We start from the raw sequence: 7,743 nt of genomic DNA, 5'->3' as shown, positions 1-7,743 counted from the left end.
AGAGAATAACGTATATATAAAAGAGAGAAAAGAATGTTTATAAATTATCGTAGCATGTAAAGAAAGAGAAGAGTGCTTTGTTATTGTTGTGTAAATTGCATCAAATTGTACTCCTATTTATACATGCCTAAAGTCCTCATTTTCCACTTTCATTAAATGTGATTTCTCTTGTAACATGGTATTTGACTATGGAAAAGTTGAGCAGCCTATATTAAATGGGCATCCATCTCATACTTATCACAATACTCTCCCTTGAATGACTATTTAGGATTATGCCTCATTAAAATCTTATTAAAGAAAAATCCAATGAAAAAAATTATAGTGAAGAAAAAAGTACAATATCCTTTGTAATGAGAACTGTCTCATTAAAAATCTTGTAAAGAAAAATTCAATAGGGAGAAAAACCTTACCAAGAAAAAAGATTACAATCTCTCCCTTTTGCCAACATTATTTTATATCTTAAAATCAGCGCATCCCAATCCGATGTACTAATCTTTTAAATGAGGATTTTGGAAGTAATTTTGTAAATAAATCTGCTAGATTATTGCTTGAGTAGATCTATTGGACAACAATTATTCCTTGATTTTGAAGATCATGAGGGAAGAAGAATTTGGGAAAAATATACTTTGTTCTATCACCTTTGATATATCCACCCTTAAGTTGAGCAATGCATGCTGTATTATCTTTAAACAGAACATTTGGAGCTATTTTGTGATCAATCAGTTCACATCATGACAAAATATATTGGATTAAACTCTTGAGCCAAAAATACTCGCGACTAGTTTCATGTATCGCTAGTATTTTTACATGATTATTAGAGGATGTTGCTACAATCGCCTATTTCATGGACCTCCATGATATAGCTGTACCACCATATGTGAATAGATATCCTGTTTGAGATCTTCTTTTGTGTGGATCAGACAAGTATCCAACATCTGCATAGCCAACTAATTGTTAGTTGGATTCATATGGATAAAACAAACTCATATCAACTGTTCCATAAAAATATCGAAAAATTTGTTTGATTCCATTCCAATGTCTTCTGGTTGGAGAGGAACTATACTTTACTAGTAAATTCACCGCAAATGATACGTCAAGTCGTGTATTATTAGCAAGATACATTAGTGCTCCAATAGCACTAAGATATGGTACTTCAGGACCAAGGATATCTTCATTTTCTTTTTTAAGACGGAATTGATCTTTTTCCTCATCCAAAGACCTTACAATCATTGGGGTACTTAATGGATGTGACTTATCCATATAAAATATCTTCAAGATCTTTTCTATGTATGTTGTTTAATGAATAAAGATCCCATTTTTTGTATGTTCGATCTGCAGGCCGAGACAAAATTTAGTCTTTCCAAGATCTTTCATCTCAAACTTTTCTTTTAGACCATTTATAATTGTTGGAATCTCTTTAGGGGTTCTAATAATATTTAAATCATCAACATACACAGCAATTATAATGAATCCAGATGCAGATTTCTTTATGAAAACACATGGACAGATATCATCATTCTTAAATCTATTTTTGGCCAGATACTCAGTAAAACGATTATACCATATTCGTCCAGATTGCTTTAGACCATATAAAGATCTTTGCAATTTGACTGAGTATAACCCCAGTGAATATTCATTGGATGAGTTAGATATCTTTAATCCTTTAAGGACTTTCATATAGATATCACGATCTAATGATCTGTATAAGTAGCTTGTTACCACATCCATTAAATGTATATGTAGTTGATGGTATGCAAATAAACTGATCAAATAACACAATGTTATTGCATCCACTACAGGGGAATATGTTTCATCATAATCTATATCTAGCCTTTGAAAAAAACCTTATGCCACAAGTTGAGCTTTGTAAAGTACAACTTCATTTTTCTCATTTCGTTTTCTCACAAATACTCATCTGTATCTAACAGGTTTTACATCTTCTGGTGTACAGACTACAGGTCCAAAGACTTCACATTTTGCAAGTGAATCTAACTTAGCCTTCATAGCTTTTTTCCATTTTGGCCAATCATTTCTTTGTTGATATTCTTTGACTGTTCTTGGATCAAGATCCTTACTTTCATGCATGATATTCAATGCCACATTATATACAAATATTTCATTGATAATTGTCTTATTTTTGTCCTATTTTTCTCCTGTAAAGACATAATTGATCGAGATCTCGTTATTTTCACAATTTTTAGGTACCTAAATGTCTACTGGTGTTAAAACTATATCAGAATTTTGGACGACTGTAGGTGTGTTTACTATGTCTTTATCTTTTTCAACAGGAATAATATTTACCTCTTTTCATTTTCGAAAATTTTTGTCTTTGAAACCGACAGGCCTACCATGCTTCTGATGTGAATTTGTTTCGGTGGCCATGTCTGACTGGGACATCAATTCGAATTAGAGCATTTTTAACTGGTATATATGATTTAATTATTATCCTTTTTGTATCAGAAAATACATCAGAAATTTATTTGCTATTCTTTGCAAATATATAATATTTTAAACTTCTAGTTCGCATTGCCCTGATCAGAGATCTAAATGCATTAAAGATGATGCGTTCCAATTAAGTTCCTTTGCAGGAAGCTTATTCTCTCCCCCTAATGTAGGAATTTTGATTCATCAAAATAACACTTTCAAATTAGACTTTAAATACATCTCCAGTTTGTATCTCAAGATACCTTACTATAAAAGGAGAATCATATCCGACATATATATCCAATTTTCTTTGGGGTCCCATTTTGGTGCGAGAAGGTGGTGCAATAGAAATATATATTACACACCTAAATATTCTTAAATGGGAAACATTTGGCTGCTAGTCAAAAGCTAATTGTGTAAGAGAGAACTGATGATAACTTGTTGGCCTCAAACAAATAAGTGCTGTGGCATGTAAAATAGCATGCCCCAAGACGAACTTGGGAGATTTGTTCTCATAAATAAGGGTCTAGCAATTAATTAGAGGCGTTTGACGAGTGATTCTGCTAACCCATTTTGTGTGTGAACATGAGCCACTGGATGTTCAACACTTATTCCATTAGCCATACAATAAGCATCAAAGGCTTTGGAAGTAAATTCACCAGCATTATCAAGACGTATTGCTTTCATTGGATTTTCTGAAACTGTGCTTTTAATCGAATAATTTGAGCAAGTAATCTCGCAAATGCCAGCTTGCGAGAAGAAAATAAGCACACACGTGACCATCTCGAAGATGCGTCTATTAGGACCATAAAATATCTAAAAGATCCTCATGGTGGATGAATAGGTCCATATATATTGCCTTGAATCCTTTCTAGGAATTTAGGAGACTCAAATCCAATCTTTACTGGAGATGGTCTTAAAATTAGCTTTCCTTGAGAACATACACCACAACGAAATTTACTAGATTTAAGAATCTTTTAGTTTTGAGTGAATGTTCATGGGAGTTTTCAATAATTCTCTGCATCATGGTTATTTTCGGATAACCCAATCGATCATGCCAAGTTATGAATGCATTTGGACTAGTAAACTTCTGGTTTACAATGGCATGTGATTCGATTGCACTAATTTTAGTATAATATAACCCAGATGAAAGTGAGGGTAAGTTTTCTAATATAACCTTTTTATTTGAATCATGAGTTGTGATACATAAGTACTCATGATTTTTCTCATTCATTGTTTCAATATGATATCCATTTCGGCGAATAGCTTTAAAAGTCAACAAGTTTCTTAGAGACTTGGTAGACAATAGTGCATTGTTTATTATGAATTTTGTTCCTCCGGAAAATAAAATTATAGCTCTTACGGAACCTTCTATCACATTACCTGAGTCAATAATAATATTAACATATTCTTCTTTTGGCACAAGATGAGTAAAATATTTATTACTTTTGAGAATGGTGTACAAATTTGCACTATCCATAAGGCAAACATCTTCATTATGTATCCTTGCCATTTTCTTCAAAGACAAATAATAATACCGGATCATGAAGAGACTCTGCTCCACGTGCTGCGCGACTGTCCCTATGTCCGCAGTGTCTGGACTAGCAGGTCAACCAGTGTTCTTCCCCGAGGTTTTTTTAATCAACCTTTGCAAGATTGGCTAAAGATAAATCTCTTCAAGATCACTCAAAAAATTAGTGGGACTCCTTGGCCTAACCTCTTAGTTACTGTCTGCAACAATATTTGGAAAGCCCGGAATGATTTAATTTTCAATTCGAAAATCTCTACCAGCTCTCATGAGCATAATCTTTCTAGTTATTTGGCAGAACGATACAACGATTTGATGAACCTCACTAAGAGCAGTAAGAAAATTCTCAACCCCACTAAAGCTTACCTAGTCGGTTGGGAACTTCCAGTGGATGGGTGCATAAAGCTAAATGTTGACAGCTCAGTAATGGAGATGGAAACCTCGTGGCGGGTTTCATTATGAGAATTGGAAGAGTCACTATAACGTCTGCAGAAATTTGGGCCATCTACACCGGGATGAAGCTAGCAGTGGAGCTGAAAATCAACAAATTACAGAGAAACTGATTCTTCCATTGCGTTGAAACTATTTGACGGGTCATCTAGTAGCCACCACCATACATTTTCTCTGATTAGGGCCATTGAGGATCTCCACAGCAAAATGACTTATGTGTCTATTAAACACATATTTTGCGAAGCTAACTTCTGTGTAGATGCACTGGCAAAGCAAGCTCAGTCTCTCCCAACTGGCCTTCTCTGTTTTGCAGCTCCACCCCCTTTCCTGATGCCTTTTTTTGCTGATGATAGAGGTGGAAGGAAGAGTGTGAGAGTGTTACCAGCGTAATTGGTTTTTGTTTTGGGCCTTGGCTCTCCTGTTAATAAAAAAAATAATAGAATGAGTAGTAATACATGTACAGTAAAATTGTATTCATGATTGAAATTATTTTTATAAGAAATACTGTATATAAAATTAGTGTCATATACTAAAATTTTATTATTATTATTACTATTATTATTATTTTAAAACTTGACACATTTAATGATTTCAAAATTCTTAAACATAAACATTAATATTTTGTTAAACATTATTTATATACATCATACTTAAAATTTAAATGCATTGAAAATAAAACTTAACAATAATTTTTTTCACATTATTTATTTACATAAGTATTTTAACAAACCCACATATTAAACTTTTTCATCATTGATCAAATGGCCAATATTTTCTTCATGATCATCAAAGAAATCAGATACTTCATAATGAGTGGTGTAATTTTCAGCAACATCCTTTGAAACAAAATTCGTGTCTCCTTTCCTTTGTCATTCTTTTTCAAGGATGCTTGATAAAGATCAACTAGGTGCCTCAGAGTACGACAGGTACGCGATCAATGGCCCTTTCCAACACAATGAAAATATTTATCCTCTGTTGATTTATTTTGTCCATTATTTCTTTCTTTATCCCACTTCTGGTGAGATCCTTTCTTATGAACATAATTTTTCTTCTTTCCATAACTTTTTTTGTTACCAAAATTTTGCCATTTATCTCTTCTGGGGTAATGATTTACTGCATTTGCTTCAGGAAATGGGGCGGCGCCAGTTGGGCGCGCTTCATGATTTTTTAAAAGCAACTCATTGTTGCGTTCAGCAACAACAAGGCAAGAAATTAGCTCATAATATTTTTTAAAATTATTTTTCTCGATACTGCTGTTGCAGGAGCACATTTGAGGTATGGAAGGTTGAGAAAGTTTTCTCTAACATGTCATTATCAATTATTTTTTTTCACATAATTTCATTCATGAGGTAATTTAGAACATTGATGAATTGTATTCATTTATGGATTTAAAATCCTGTAGACGTAAGTGTGTCCACTCATATCGGGTTTGAGAAAGTATCACTGTTTTTTTTATGATTATACCTTTCTTCAAGGTTTTTTACAAATCTACAGGATCTTTTAGTGTGAGATATTCATTTTTCAATCCTTCGTTAAGGTGATGACGAAGGAAGATCATGACTTTGGCTTTATCCTCTTGGGATGCATTATTTTCAACCTTAATGATATCTCCAATATCCATTGAATTAAGATGGATTTCGGTATCTAATATCCATGATAAGTTGTTATTTCCAGATATATCAAGAGCATTAAATTCAAAATGAGAGAGCTTTAACATAATAAAAATTTATTATCCGAGTCTTCCTAAATTTTGATCAGAGTCTCGTACTGATAACGTGTTATAAAATAAATAAATAAAAAAAATAAATATAAAATAAAGAGATGTAAATAAATAAATCTAGTATTAGTGTTCATCATAATTAATATCTCAATATAATAAAAATGATTCATATATATGTAGTAATGAATATATAAAAGAGAGAAGAGTGTTTATATATTATCGTAGCATGTAAAGAAGGAAAAAAGTGCTTTGTTATTATTGTGTAAATTGCATCAAATTATACTCTTATTTATACACTCATTTTCCACCTTCATTAAATGTGATTTTGCCTAATAATATGATATTTTATCATGAAAAAATTAAACTGCCCATATTAAATAGACATCTATCTCATTCTTATAAATAAAGGGGGGTTTTACACTTACTCTTTATTTGGTATAAAGGAATTTGTGAGAAAAGAAAAAAAAACTTACTTTTTCCCTGGTTGAATAAGCAGAGAATTTGTATGAAAAATAAAAAAATCTACGTAAGATCCGGTTAAAATTTTTTTGTCCAAACTTGTGAAGAAAACTGAAATGAAGGTGTAAAAATGTGTAAAAATACATATACACCCTTTCATTAATAACAAATCAAAATCCCTAATTCTTCTGGAAAGAAAAACACGTATTTTCAATAATATTTAAAAACACGTATTTTCAATAATATTTTATTTTATAAATATAATTTAGTAAAACTTTGTTTTTAAATATGCTTAAGAAGATTAATAATATAAAGCATATGTAGTTTTTATCATTCTTTTACGAAATTATTTATTTATATATTTTTAAAAAGAATAATATATATTTTATAAATGACATTAAAAGATAATAGAAAAGAATAAATTTAAAAAATATTATTTTTAATGAAAAAAATACGTTAAACTTTTGAAATATAATTTAGATAATTTTTTATTAGAAAAATAATTTAAATATATTGGTATATTATAATTTATATATAATATAAAGAAGGGTATTAATGTAATTTCATTTAGTTATGATTTTTTCTTCTCTTATTTTTTCTTTTATCCAAATATAAAAAAAGTTTTTTTTTTTTTGTCTATTTTCTCTTCATCCAAACAACATAAAAAAAATTAACTTTTTCTTTTATTTTTTTTCTTTCATTTTTTTTCTCTCATTTTTCATTTTTCATCCAAATAAAATGTTAAGGAATTGATGAGGATGGCCCAAAGAAAAAAAAAGTGTGATTTGAGTGTATGCTTTTTCTTGTTATAATTAAGTGTTACATGGACTTTTTCCCTTTTCTTTTTATATATGTTACATATTTTTAATTAAAAATAAATCCTACATGGTTAATAATATATTGTAGTCAAATATAGTTAACATAAACAAAGAAATTATACAAATTGATTATGTTTTCTTTTCTTTCTTGAAAAAAAGCACAGACAGATAAAATTTTAACAATTTATTGATGATCACCAATATATATCTTGTTAAAAACAATTATTTTAATTATATATCAAAAACTAACCACCAAATTAATTAATATAAAATATATATTAAAATATATATAAATTAAAAATAAATTAAATAATATATATTTATATACAAATATATAATTAACT

Source organism: Arachis duranensis, chromosome 2 (assembly GCF_000817695.3).
Source record: "Arachis duranensis cultivar V14167 chromosome 2, aradu.V14167.gnm2.J7QH, whole genome shotgun sequence".
NCBI lineage: Eukaryota > Viridiplantae > Streptophyta > Magnoliopsida > Fabales > Fabaceae > Arachis > Arachis duranensis.
Note: the sequence above shows the minus strand (reverse complement) of the source record.